Source organism: Stegodyphus dumicola, chromosome 9 (assembly GCF_044657685.1).
Source record: "Stegodyphus dumicola isolate Sdum_Otavi_A_Nest chromosome 9, ASM4465768v1".
Lineage (NCBI taxonomy): Eukaryota > Metazoa > Arthropoda > Arachnida > Araneae > Eresidae > Stegodyphus > Stegodyphus dumicola.
Window position 1 is genome coordinate 18,709,453 of NC_140776.1, and position 15,723 is coordinate 18,725,175.

General features: G+C 32.0%; 1 protein-coding gene and 1 long non-coding RNA gene across 8 annotated transcripts in view; one reads left to right on the forward strand and one right to left on the reverse strand.

Annotated features, from left to right (window-relative positions):
- LOC118192095 (cell adhesion molecule Dscam1-like) overlaps window positions 1-15,723 on the forward strand; it is a 1,228,438-nt gene that overhangs the window by 675,149 nt on the left and 537,566 nt on the right. The window lies entirely within an intron of this gene.
- LOC146995306 (uncharacterized) overlaps window positions 1-15,723 on the reverse strand; it is a 170,746-nt gene that overhangs the window by 26,930 nt on the left and 128,093 nt on the right. The window contains exon 3 of one of the 3 annotated variants that reach the window (XR_015042936.1): window positions 14,692-15,275. The exons of the other annotated variants lie outside the window; for them this stretch is intronic. This is a non-coding gene — a long non-coding RNA (uncharacterized LOC146995306). Of the gene's footprint in view, window positions 1-14,691; window positions 15,276-15,723 lie in introns of those variants that run through there. 3 annotated transcript variants of the gene reach the window in all.

The window sequence follows — 15,723 nt, forward strand, 5'->3', positions numbered from 1 at the left end:
GTATCTGCTCGTACGGTGTGTCAACGTTTGCATCAGCATGGACTATCAGCACAGTGTCCATTACTTTAGCTTTCCTTGAAAATGCAGTACAGAGAGAGATGGCTACCGTGGTGTGTCCAACAACAAAGCTGGATATAGGAGAGGTACAATGTCGTCTTTTCAGATGAGTCCCGTTTCTGTGTGCATTATTCTGATGGTCGTATAAGTGTCTAGAAGCTCCAAGGAGACTGCACATTGCCTGGTTGCATTCAGTATCGGCATAGGAACCCTAATGTGATGGTATAGACAGCCACTGAGCACATGGCACACACATCTTTAGTTTGGATCGATGGTAATTTGAATGCCAGATCGGTACATTTGTGACATCTTACATCCAGGTGTTGTGCCCTATCTTTGAGGCCTGCCAAATGCAATCTTCCAACAGGATAATTCAAGACCACATGTTGCACATTGTGTTCTGACCTTCCTCGGTATGCAGTGTATTTGATTGCTGCCCTGGCCTGTACGGTGTCCAGATCTGTCACCCATTGAAAATACCTGCTCATGGTTTGCTGAGGACTGGCCTAGCAACCCTCTCCATCTAATACGATTGATGAAGTGTGGCATAGACTTGAATCAGAATGGAATGAGATGCCGATTTCTGTTATTCAAGTGAAATTCTACTCAGTGCCTAACTGGATAAGGGCCGTTTTAGCTGCCAGGTGGAGCAGTTGTTTCGACTGATTTCGCACCCTTGTAAACCCCCAAGCTGCTTACAAATTTAATCATTTTGTCTTCATGCCATACTATTTACGCACAACAAATATTTTTTTATTTGCTTTCCTTCATGCTATAGCAATTTTAATGGCTATTATTGTATTATTGATTAACAGTTATCTAAGAGACTTCAAGAGTAAGTACTTTACATAGTTTATAAAACTATTGCATATTTCTGTATAAAAAATTATTGATGCAGGATAGATAGCTCCTAAAGACTTCATGCAGCCATTAATGGAGTTGACAGCACATTCATATTAGATGATTTTCTTTTATACTTTTCCCAACCACCAGTAGATTGCAAATAAAAACAAAGTGACTTACAATTACAACATAGCCAAACTGTCCTGAAGTAAACATTAACAATATAAACAAAGCCAAAATAATTATATTCGCATAATATGTGCATGATACTTTGTTACTAATGAATATCAGAGTGTCTTGGATCAAATTAATATTTGAACAGATGAAAAATTAAGTTTGACACTATCATAAGCAACTGCAGTTTTTCATTATCATAGTGGCAGGGATATCTTTGAAGATATAATTAATAGCATCATTACAACAAGGTGAAGTATAGTAAAACCACCCTCTACTAGACAGTTACAGGATTGCTATATATGTGTACAGTGGTTCTCTGCTTCGAAATCAGGAACTCTCTATTAATGGGGTATATCTGATAATGTGAAGTGTGCATTGCTGGAGGCTCGACTTACATTATCATTATGTTGGGAAAATATTTTGCATCATGACATAATTTATGTGCATGATAAGATACATAAAACTGTTTTGAGTGATATCAGCTGTAAATTTAGAAAGACGCTTGGTACACTCCCTTATTAAAGTGGCTTTTCCATAGGTCTTAGGCATTGTTTAAGATTACATAAAGCAGTCAAGTTGATTCGTGATGAATTACTAACTCTCAGATTTTATTATACTTATGAAAGCTACAGATCGTGTTTAATAAAAAGCACCAGAAATAATCACCGTCTTATTGACTAGCCATTTAGTCGCTCTCATACCATTTGCCATTGTGCATAATGATATAAAACTAATGCCTTAGTAGCATTGCTCAGTCAACATCATGATACTCATGAAATTTTCTAAGGGATAAATCAAACAAAAATGTAAGCAAAAGTCTTCTAAAAGATTATCTTCTCTAGAAAATACCAGCCAGATTTAAGACAAAAATACAGCATGTCTTCTGAGAAGAAAATAATTACTTACAAAATCATGTTTCCAACACTAATAAAGCACCTAATTATATATTAAAATTTCAAAAGATCTACACAATGATATTCAACTAAGTTTTGCATATCTATTATTTGGCTTCATAAAGTAATATGTTGTCTAAAATGAAGTAGTCATATAAAAACAATGTATTTTTCTTAATGATGGTGATATAAAATTTCTTAATAGAATGATTTTTCTGAGTAAATGAATTAGAGTTTAAAACAATAAATATAATAGTGCTATAATAAAGCTTTGTAGGACTAAGGCTGGATTTCCTGCTAATTTGTAATTTAGATTTTTTTTCTGCTTTGTGGAACTTTTCTCTTCTTCATAACATCATGCTTTTAATGTACCTTTAAAAGCTAATTAATTAATTTTGACAAGTATTTTGCTTGAGAGATGCTCTCATGGAAGCTACTAAATGATATTTGTCTCATACCTGCTTTTCTGATTAGAAAATACATGAAAGACCAAGCCAGCCATGACCTGCCTGAGATCAGTGTACAAATGTTTTGTGTCTTTAAATATGAAGCTAGGTTAAGTGATGTATGTTTAGTAAAACTCTTAATCTTTATAATAAAATATATCATAAATATATTATACCTACATAAATATGTATCACAGAACATTTGCTTAGATACAGCTAGGATAACTTCTCTTGTTAATGTTATTTTGCACAGATTTTTTAATCAAAATTGTCTCTAAAGTAATGTGCTATAGATTTGTTTTGAGATTTAGAATGATGTCAGACAAAACTGGACAAACTTTATATTTTCCTAGATCCAAATTTTCCAACTTAATGGAAATAATGCTTATTCATCACATGAAGTAAAATTCTGAGAAGAAAAAAAAACTTATACATTTTAATGAAAAATTAATAACAAACAGCAATACCAGTTTCTAGGAAATGATGATTTAAGTGAAAGAAATATTAATTAGAAAATATATAAACTGACATTTAACATGTATGTTACAAAAGTGCATAAAAGATAAGTTAAGTAAAATGTGTTTCATCAAAGAGTAAAATCTTCTATTAATGATTTACTATGAATAAATTATTAGTAGTTATGTGTACATTTGAGAAAGAGTATGAAAATCATCAGTACAGCGAATATGTTCTACTGATATTATCACTTAACACAGTTACCATTTGACTGTTAATAGACAAAAATATAAAAATTTTCCAATTTATTTGCAGAATGAGTGTGGAGGGGTTCTCAACTGGTGGGATACAAAGAAGCAAAGTATTTTTAACTATTAAATTAAAAAATTAAAACCCAACATCCTGATTGAGTTTTTTTTTTCTAACACTCGTAAATTTATGTGATTTGAGCTTTGTTCAGGAGTGGTGGTGGTATTAAAGGTTTTCAATTTTTGTTTAGATGGTACGTGTTAGTCAAAAGGTTGAGAACCGTTGCTTTAGATTAAATATTAGAAGAAAATGATAATTGCAGTTTGTCTAATTTGTAGATTTCCACAATGATTTAATATTTTGGGGGGTTAACATTGATATAAATAACTGTTGTAATCTTAAAACACTGATGACCCCTAAAAGCATAACATTATTGAAGACAGGAGATAAAGCCATATTTATTATACAAATAAATTTGGTACTACAGTCAAAAGTCGTTAATTCGGACACCCATAATCCGGACCTCAAAGCTAAAATCTTTCTGCACATAGGCGTTTTACGCGTGCTCGCAAGACATTTACGACTGCGCATATGCGTTTGCGCAAGCGCAGAATAAGTTTTCGCGTGTGCGTTTAATGCCTAACAGACGGTATAAGCTCTAATTATCTATTTCAGTTAACGTTGATGACTGCGTTGTTCCTTAATCTTTGAATTGGATCCGGCTTATTATTTTTTGCAGACTGTAAGAGCAATTTTATAAACGTAAGCTTGAACTTTCGATTATGTCAAATAGAATTTTCAATGCTGGAGCCCCCAAAGGATCTAGAAAACGAAAGTATGTTTCGATGTCCATCAAACAAAAAACGAATTGCTACAAAAAATGGATAAAGCCATATCCTTTGTTTATCTAACCGTTCCGAAATCTGTTTATCAATTTCATGCTGCTCTGCGGGGGGGGGGGACGTCGCGGCGCGCAATGAACTGGAAGTTGATCTGTCAGCACTATCGTTATCTTCAGGGCAGATGTTTTTATTTTATTCGGCTTATAATTCCTTACTAAATGTAGTATTTAATCTCGATGTACTCCGTCTTTGATATGATTTAAATCAAATTCCTCGTCATTATAAATATCACGAATACAAATCAAATAGTTTTCTGGTTGCAATTTTCTAATTTCGGCTATGCGTAAGGTATGCTTTACGCATGCGCGCGTTGAAAGAAATGTTTAATAAAGTAAACAAATATTAAGCTTCTTTTTTTGTAAATTTTGATACCCTTTAGATCATAATTCCTCATTATTTTATAAATTACGGTTTCATATTTTTAATGTTATAATTTCTGCATGCCATCTTACCAGATTTAAACTGATGATCTATAATCCAGAAAAATCAATAATCCGGAATCGCCGAAGTGCCGACAAGTCCGGATTAAAGACTTTTGACTGTATTCGGTTTCGAGGGCCGTAAAAAATCACCAAACTATTGTTGATGCCAGTGCTGCCAAAAGTAATTGCGGCAACCCTAACGCAAGAAAAAAGTATAATAGTAAACAACTATCTAAATATTGATGTTTTAATTTAGATGAGTTTAACTTCATATAATATTTCACTACCGAGCATAATGTCATCTCGTTGGTTGTTCAAACATAATTTTCTATAATGAATGATGCCTTTTCTTTGAAAACATTTTTGGTAAAGTGCAGAATCGCCCGCTTATTTCTTTGCCGCTTTTTACAAGGGTAAAAACAATTGGAATTTGGTCAATTTTTCTTTTACTTTTTAAGTGACAACAGGTCGATGTGTACATAGGTAAAGTCAAGGATGTGCGCAGTGCCATTTTTGTGCAATTCTGGGATTTTTTTTAAGTGAAAATAAGTCGATGTGTACATGGATACCGAGTATGTGCATTTCTTAAAAACGCGTCAAGCAGTGGATGATTCTGCACTTTACCTGAAATTCTATCGCAGACTTTTCATCATAGGAAATTCTCAAATTGTTAAATCCATAGGATATCAAAAAGGAATTAAAAATTAAACTGGTATTTCAATGGCGTCTTAACAAATATAGAACTATATAAAGTTACGCAATCTGAAATCAGCGCGTACGCAAGATTTGGCACGCTGTTAAATGGACGTGTTTGCTAGATTTGGCGCTTTCCCGCATACATTTTTGCTGCAATTTTTTTTTACGGCCCTCGAAACCGAATAGTACCATAAATTTTAATACATGGTTTAACTGTACATGTGTAAGCAAATCAGTTAGACTTAAAGTACATGGTTTAAAAAACAGTTAAACTTGGAGTATACCACCTCGTACAGCCATTGCATGAAGATAAACAGATACTGGATGTGCACCTAGAATATGTGAGAAAAGTAGATTTCAGTTATTACCAGTGTTCAGCTGATGTAGCCATGGGTAGACTGTGGTACGTTAGTTTTTTTATAATCATAGGCCTGATATATTCAGTAGATAACAGATCTGATGAAATCATAGATCAAGGGATAAATAGATCAGTAAAAAAAATGGTGGGAATTTAGGAGTTGTTCTCTGTTATGTGCCAGACATTCCTTGTTGATCACCAGTTCTAGACAACCTCTAAAGATAGACAGCAGTGAGCTTCGAAAACCTCAGAGTAATAATAAATGATTCATCAGATTTTAAAAACACTGCCTTTTCATAAATAGTATACACACAATAATCAATTTATGGAAATGAACTAGAAACTAAAAAATTACCTCGCATGCTACATACATTTTATGAACATTGATCACATAGCACACTTCCAAATGGCTATTGATTTCACATTTTTTGTACGAGTTTCCATACTGCATCATCTATCACATTTGAAGTCTTCCATTGGGCAAACATTAAAGAGTGCATTTTTGTACACAATGTACTGTTAATACATTATGTACAAAATACACCTGGTGCTCACATGGTATTTTTGTACATAATGTAGCTAGTGCTCACATAACATACACAGCAAAACATTTGTTGTACGTAAAGAAAATTTGGATAATATCTCATTCTTTACTTGCATTCAATCATTATAATATGCATAATATTTCCGATATTAGAATTTTTAAATCTGATAAATCATTTACAGTAGCCCTAAATAATGCCACCTGTTCAACTGCACATTAAACATGGAGGCTGTTTTTTTTTTGGGAGGGGGTTAATTTATTTGATTACAGTATAGTAACTTGGCTAAGGGTAGAGATACTTTCATGGAGTACTTTCAATGAGAAGTTAGCTTATACATATTTCATATATGCGGAAAACTATGAAAACACACATGCAGCCAACCTGTTCGCTAGAATGTAAACCCAGGTCGAATTATCAGTATTCAACTACTTTACTGCTTGGCTGCTAGCGAAGCCAGAGCTAGATATTTTATCACCTAATAGAATAACTGCTGCTTGCAAATTATGCCTTCCAGTTCCTGCCAAAATTCTAAAAATTTTGTCACTCCTATGTCTTACTGCCTATTGCACTCATACAGGTTGCCCTGGCCACCGATGAGCATTAAACGTGAAGGCAACTGGAATGTAATGGACCATACGATTACACTTGGTTTCAGACCTGTATGGGAATACATAATGCATGACATAATGTGGCATTTTTTTTTATGCAGACCATGGATGTGATCCTTGATGGTGTTGATGTATTAAGATTCATCTGGAAAAAATTAATTTATGTTATTTATCCTTCTATTTGCAAAGTTCTATGCACAACTATAGCTGTAGTCACTTATGACGTTCTAACGAGGGTTTGGTTAGGTTACTTAAACATGGCAAAGCATCTAAGGGCTGCTTATTTTTTCTACCAAAGTTAGCTGAAACAATGGTCACTTTAAAAAAAAAACTACTTTAACTTTTTGCTATGTAGCACCTACTTAGTTCTGAACTGAAGAATAATATAACTGTAACAGCCATACATACAGATTATGTTATCTTAATCAATGAGTCAAACTAGTGAGTTCATTCACCAGCTCAGGTAGGAAAACCAGATCAAGTAGGATAGTGCTTTTTTTTTTCTTTCTTTTAACATAATTAAGTATCAATGTGCTTTAAAAATGATAATTCAAATTGTGACAAAGGTACCTATTTATTATTAATACATCTCAGATTTTTAGAGGTAGTTATTTCCCAGCAATGATGTCTGTGCATTTTCTTTGGTGGTAAAGTAAAAATCTCACAGATTGAAATAATAATCATTCCATATTGCAATAGTAAAGTTCTGATATATGCAAATAAATCATTATGTGAAAGAAAGGAAATTGGTTTGAGGGAAGCACAGCTTATTAATTTTTGTTCATCACAGTTCACAAAGTGTATAACTTACTCAAAATAATTCTAAAATGATGAATTTTGGTACTTTCTAATTTTCTGAATCTCACCAGAATGCTGTGAAAAAGTATTGATGGTCTAAACCATGATGCGAAGATCATGGTCTAAACCATGAAACATTTTAACTTATATTATTATATTTGTTTCCCTTAATGGGAGAGCAAACATAAATATTGGTGCAAAATGTAGTTTAAGATATTAATGGTAAATTTAAAATACATTCAAAATGCAATTTGTTACACTAGATCATCAAAAAAGGTAATGAAGTAGAAATAGATAATGGAAATAACACTGTGTATTTTAAAATATAAGTGAAAATATAGGATAATCCAAGCAATGTTTATGTGTCTAAAAAGTATATTCCTTACTACCTAATGCATACTAAAGGTTATTGATAGAATTAACTGACAATAGTTACTTTTAAAACAAGAATAATATTAAGAGCGATTCAAAGGTTATATTTAATTTAATGGACAGTAGGCAATGTAGGCATACATATTTTGCTGTAAATTGACTGGCAAATGTTATTCAGTAAAGGAAAAGATCCCACGTGTGCTTTCTCTATATAACTACTAGTCCATCATTAACAATATTTTTCCTGGGATTCCATCTCAGAGTGAAAACTGAGATAAATTTAGGTGTATAATTGTAAACTTTGTAATCTTGTTCTTAAAAATGTGGTTGTATCACGATAAAAGATTAATAAACTATGTTAAATATTGTTTATCCAACATTCCATTAGCAAAATGCAATATGGATATAACCCTCTCAAGCAAATAACCCATTTTCCTTCCTTTGTAATGATCCAGTATTTCTCAAGTGTGTATTGCATAAAGTGAAAATATATATTAACATATGAATTAATTCAGTTGTACATAAAATCACCTCTGACTTCTCAACTGATTTTTTTTAAAAGGATTAAAACATAACCACTGTACGCGATCCGATCCGAACAAATATGGCTGGAGTACGAGAAGCTTTACCACGTGACAAAACAAATGACGTCGAAAGCTCTATTTTACGTCTAAATTCTTCTAACCAATAGCAGCGAAGCAGCTCTCACAGCAGAAGGTACAGCGAGTACGTTTTAGGAACATGCGGCTGGTACGGTGAATACGGGACTTAAGACTTTTGCAATTGGACCGGCAGCCATACCGTGTAAAAAGAGATAACTTAAAACATGTTTTGCGCACCTTATATTATTGTGGTGTATTTAATTATGGCAAAGCACACTAGGGCTATCTGCCTAAAGGGAGGAATGCCTTCGTGGAGGACTTTCTAAGGGAAACTGGCTCTATACACGTTACACATGGGAAAAACCGCGAAAACACCCATGCAGCCAGCCCGTTCGCGGGATTCGAACCTCCGACCGAACTACCAGTGTTCAGCGACTTTACCCCTCGGTCGCTGGTGGACCCTTATATTATGTATATAGTTGAATGTATAGTAGTGGTATTTGTTTTATGGTGTATTGTGTACCGTTATGTGTAATAAATCTGTGGATAAAATTTCAAAACAGATGGGGATTACTTTCCTATCCCTCTGAGCGGCCAGGGTTTCGCTAAGAAAGCACAAATTTCCCAAAACTAGTATGAGAACAGATTATTTTTTTGATTTTAATGTAGAAAAACTCTCCTGGTATTTTATACCTGAATTTGTTTTCTTTAGATATATTTCCTTAATTTCTTTGACATATTTTAATATGCATGTATATATACGTTCTTACAGATAGCACAAAATTATTCTAGGCCGTATATATACGGCCTTGCCACTTAGGGAACTGTTATGGTGAGTGCATGAGAAATAGACAAACCCGCCTCGTGTTTGGAATTGCGTGAGGTGACAGCAGCCTTACCTAGCTCACAAATAACAGTGAAATGACAAACTTGATGCTAAACCTGTCACATTTTTTTCTTCCTGAAACATTACTTGAGAATATCTGCTTAACCTTAGTTATCTATAAATTAATCGCATATCATACTCTGTTATTTATTCATATATTTCTCTTATGAGAGATATTCTAATTCCTATTTTTTTAAAGTTTACACCTTTGTACATCTGTTAAAGGATTTTCAGTTTTGTTTATTTGTTTAGTAATGATATCATCTTTAATTACTATCTGTAGTTTTTATAATTACTTAAATATTTGTTAAATACCCATTGTGCAAGTTGCTTGTTCACCATTTTCGAAAAAGCTCTCAGATTATTTATAAAAGTAAATAATTTAAAATTTTTTAGAAGAATCTCATATACCTGATGCACTGTCTCTCATTGCTAAAGCCTGAATAGAGTTGAAAGTTTATTATTTATGGCTGGAAGAAGTTTATCATTCATGGCTGGAAAACAATAATCCAAAAAAGTATTTTTTCCATTCCGAAAACACAACTAAAAGCATTTCCTATCCTTTTGATTGTGGAAAAAAAAAATGCAAATGATATCTTTACTGATACTGGAGGAAATATTTTGACTTTTTATATGTTTACAACTTGGAAATTCTTCATAAAAATTATCATAAATTTAAAAAACATCAATAAAAGGAACTAAAATTATATGTCTCTAAACGAAATAATCTACCATTATGTCGACATTAGTTTTTGACATTGGTAAAATTTACTGAAATGCACAGATGACGAGGTAATTTATTGCGCTTCCTATCATCTACGGCACAATTTGAATTTGTTGAATTCAAATTGTGCCATAGATAAATAAAAACAAGATAAAAAGATAGCCACATTTTTTTTTAATTGAAATGTGAATATCTTTTTATCTTGTTGAACAAGATTTGAATTGAACAAGATAAAAAGATATTCACATTTTGGTGTGTTTGGTTTATTTAATTATAGCAAACTATTTCGAGGGCTAACTGCCTGATGGAAAAAATGCCTTTATGGAGGAAATTCCAAGGGAAACTGGCTCGTACCGAAGTCGCAAATATGGAAAACCATGAAATCACTCAAGCAATCAGCCCTTTCAGGATTCGAACCCCGGATCGAATTACCAGTGTTTAACAACTTTCTCGCTCGGCCTCGGATGGACCACCGATATTCGTCTAATTAATGTCATAATACCTCTTCATATAATGAATAGTCAGATTCATGTTTTAAAAAATTATAAGATTATTAAATATACAAAGTTACACTATTTACGCTGAAGTAAAAAAAAAAAAAAAAAATTCAAAGACGATATTTCGAAAGGAAGGTTAAAAATGAACGTTAATTGATTTTAAGGGGAAAATGGGTGCTATTTTTTAGTGCAACAAGTGTTTACCTTTGTACCATGAAAAAGAGTAACCAAATTTAACACAGGTTTTTATTTTAGTAAATTAGATTTATCATCAAATTCACTTTAGAAGGTGCTAAGTGTAAAATATACATCATGATACTGACTTACACTCTGAAAGTCCTTAAAACTTTCCTTTGTAGCATTTCTTTCTAAGCTATTGTTTGTGAGATATTTCTGCGCTTATTTTAAATGTCTTATCCTGAATTTTGACAAAACATATAAATTAAGTATGATTTGGATCACATAAGTTAAACATAACATAATGCACATTTATTTTCATGATTAATATATCATTTTTTCCAAATTGTCAACGGTAATCTTTATTACCAAAACGCTTTTCGTGTAATTAAGTAAACATATACAATTCGGACAGCTGTTATCACAAGTAAACTTATGTGACTATTAAATATTAAATCTCAATATTCAGCAAACAATAGATCGCTTTCTGAAGTAACTCAATTATATCTCAATAACTACATGACGGAATCCAGCATTTTCATCGGTTTGAATTCTGAAGCAATTTCCAAACACTCTTATTTTGTTTTGAGCAATTTCATTTCCAGACAAGTCAGATGAAAATAGAAAAATATTTCATTTCGATTCAGTCTCTGAAATCTCAGTGATTTTGTCTGAAATAGTTTCCGTTAAAATATATCCGCGAATTGTATACGTATATGAATAAAGCCCGATTTCTTTATTTCTAGCCTTCGTTGCTCTAAGTTTTTATATTTGTTCAGCTGGGAAATACTGAAAATGGGAAAAGAAGTTATTGTATGTACCTGAGAAAACACAAGGCGCTTGCTGCATGTCCTAAGAAGAAAGAAATTGGAATTTGTTTTATAACGTAAGAAAACAAACTACCTCGATATGAAATTCTAAATATTAAAAATAAGAAGCGATACTGAAGTTTTTCCGAAGAAGGCCGGTGTTCAGTTCATGATTCTTTTTATCTAGCTATCTTTCGTTGCATATGCAACGAGAAATTGATTCATAAAATATACTACTTCACTCCTGGCTTAGTAAAGGAATTTATTTTCTCTGAAAACAAGCCATTTAGTTTGTATCTTTCCGAGAGTCTACACTTTTAAAACTATTGCTTAAGTAAACATTTATATAACTTTTATTTAAACAAATAGTTATTTAATCTATCCTGAAAAGAGTATCCTGATTCTTTTAGCTTATAAAATTCATTAAATATTTGCTTCGAATGTTACTATTATTTTCGAAAAATACATGCATTTTTCTTTTTAATCTCTTTGTGTTTTTCCGTTGTTTGTTAGCAAAGTTATACTAGTTTAAAGTTCTAAAATGTCCTAGAGTCAAAATTGTCATCTGATTAAATTTTAATAACATAGTGGAGTTTTCCGAGTAGGCACAGTATTATGTTTTATAAAGTAAATTATATTATTACATTAAAAGGGCATTTCTTGAATGTTGTAATAGGATATATATTGAATCTTGTGAATATTTAAACTTTTTCCTGTATGATAAGTATTGAAAATTTTAAAATTTCGCCTTGTATTGATGTATACAAAATCTAGCTTTCAATTTCCTGAATAGAATAAGTCTTAAGTAGATAATAATGAAAAATCGCAGTATGTTATAAATATAAAAGCGTTTATTCTATTTTTCACTAATGTAATTAAAATTATATGTAAATACATAAACTGACGAAAGGCCCACTAGCGGCCGAGCGATAAAGTCGTTGAACACTGGTAGTTCTGTCCCGTCTTTGAATCCCTCGAACGGGCTGGCTCAATGGGCACTTTTGCTTTTTTTTTCCAATGTGTAACATGTATACGAGCCAATTTCCCTTACCAAGCCCCTACGCGAAGGCATCCCTCCCTTTAGGCACGGATACTTTGCCATATTCATATAAGCTAAACCATAAAGTAACGAAAGTATATTGCATATTTCAACTTGCCAATTAAAAAACAAAACTTTATTAACTGAATCACATAACGTTTAAGCCAATAAATTTGTTCTGTTGTAGAAAACTGAGAAAAAAACGGAACTTTATTCTTTTTATTTATTTATTTATTTATTTATTTATTTATTTTTTCCATTTTCATTGATTCATATAACTGTTTCTTTATGGTTAGATCATAAAACTAAATTTAACTTGATTCCAATTAAAGCAGGAAACTTCAACTTTCAATAAACAAGGATATTCCGTAACAATTCACTTTGCTAATATTTTTTAACTAAATTTAAGATACTGAAATTTTTCACTTTTCACTGTGTCTCGGAAACAAGATGCTGAATTTATTTATAGTGCTTTTCAAATAAGGTCTTACTTTAGAACTTTAAAAATATGGCTGTCATTCTTGATCCACTATCTCTAAAATTTATATTTTTTCTGTATCTCAGAAAAAAGAAGCGGGTGATATACAATTTTATGGTTATGAAACGCTAGTTTTCCAGATCTATGCAAATACTGGGGCCATCTTTTATTCTATATCTTAAAATTTATATTTGTTTTCAATATTTCAGGAACGAAGCAGTAGATGACTTTTCACTGTAGGAAATCTTATCTCGTGAATAGTAGGCTGATTTACTCTTTTTATATATGAAACCTTATATCAGTTTTAAAAAAAACAATCGTACATGTATCTGCACCTCTTAAAATTTATGGTTTTACAGTGTCTCAGTAACAAAAGAGTTGCATGATTTAAAATTTGTTGTATGTGAAAAATCATAATCTTTTTAAATCTGGAAGAACATGGAGGCCTTCCATTATAATATTCGTAGTTCTTTTCAATAGTTCAGGAAAAAAATTACTTATATTTTCACTTTAACAACCTTATATCTTGGAAAAGCAAATATTTTGTATTTTGTGTATACGAACCTTAACTCATGGTCTTTAAAGAACGCTAAAATAGCTAATGGACGCACTGAATCTGCCTCAATTGAAATACAGTTTTTTAGTATCTTATAAAGAAAAAAATCGCCTGAGTTGTTGTACATGAAAAGAACCTCAAGATTTTTGTAGACTTTTGAAACTATGGCGGTCAGCTTGGTTGCTTGGTCAGCTTGGTCAGCTAAAATAATAATAATATGAAAGGTTTCAGATTTTAAATTACGTCCAAAGGGGCGTTTTTTTAACGTTTTGTGTATTACCTTTATTTATTAAATACCATGTTCTTTGCACTTAAACCATAAAATGCAGTTCAACAGCAATGTCGCAAAATAATTTTAAAATGAGCCATCTCTAGAATTTCCGATATACAGTTCCGCCCGCTGGAGATAAAAAGTTTTTTTTTTTTTTTTTTTTTTTTTTTTCGTAGAGTGTTGTTATTGCTCACTTTGAAATACTTGAGTTTGTTAATAAAAAATTCGGTTAAGTTTTACAAAATATGAAATCGATAATAAAACAAATTCCAAATTTCAAATTTGGCCTTCCACATGTCCATATTCGTAGGAGAATTACGTCATTCAAATTTCGATGGCTGTATGTACCGTTGTTTATCACAATGTGAGAAATAGACATACATTTATGCAGATTTTTCAGTATTTAATTCCTTCAAATATAATGCAGTACTCTGGTGGCAAAAGTGAAACGGACATTTATAGTGATTCAACGCAAAATCGCAAAGCGAAAACAATTTATTTTGCAAAAAGGAACACTTTACAGTTCATGAACACAATCCTTTAGGCACAAAAATAGTCGTAGAACTCTTGACAATTTCACAGGTTACAATCAGTAGTTACACTTCAAACTACTATGAGCGTTAAACACAATGCAATGCAACGCACGCAATGCAAAACGCATTTAAAAAAAACTAAGCTAACCTGGAGATATATCATTACATCGAACTCATGCTGAACTAACAACTGAGAACCTATGTTCTCTCATATAGATTTCACCAGTCGCTGAGGTATTTCTAAATTACTCTCTGATTTTCCAAATTACTAGAAGGCAAATGAAGGGCCGAACACGGTTACAGTTACACAGTTGCATTTATTGTTACATACAATATCCATTGCAGTTACATTTATTGTTAGAGTTACATTTATTGTTAGCATCAGTTACATTTATTGTTAGCATCAGTTACATTTATTGTTACAGTTACATTTGTTGTTAGCATCAGTTACATTTATTGTCACAGTTACATTTATTGTTAGCATCAGTTACATTTATTGTTACAGTTACATTTATTGTTAGCATCAGTTACATTTATTGTTACAATATCCATTGCAGTTATGCAGGAACCGTACCAAAATGTCGCTAAATGTTTCCCAAGTTTGGCGGCTTTTAGCGATTTCGCGCCAAATTAGCAAGATAGTTATTTACTTAGGGTTAAACGGACTTGCTCCTGTGTTCTTATTTTTTCGACAGAGCATTGTTTCTCTCAACTTTTCATGTTACATTATAAAGAAAAATACAACAATTTCACATATAATTTTGATAAAATTATCTGTCTGTGTACAAAATTAATAACAATACACTTCACAGCATGCAAAATTGATTTTAACTTTTCTTCATATTTTATTTGAGTCTTGAACTAAGCGTCTTGTTCTAAATCTGTAAAAGAGGAGGGCATTGAGTATATTTAGTTAAATAACCTTCTTTATCTAAAATTATATGAATTATTTTTTATAAAAAAATATTCATTAAAAATTGCAGTATCCGAAACAATATTCCACTGCGCTTTTAGTTCAACTTATTCCACACAGAGATGTTAAAGTGTTACATTTTTCAGTATTTTTATGGCAACAGCGATTAGATTCATTACCTTTAAAAGAGCTACGTTATTGGAAATTAACTTGCATTTCTTCTTTGAAATGCAATTTTTAGTCTTCATTAGGAAGCGTTTAATGTAGTTTGACACCCTTTTCAGTTCTTTCCTTTCAGAGAAAGCGTGTAGAAACTTAATTGTCTAGTTAGCACTTTCAAAGTCAGCAAATTCTGAAAGGATACCAATTTCTATGTTGATTATATGAATGCATTGATTAAAGAAGAGGAATAGGAA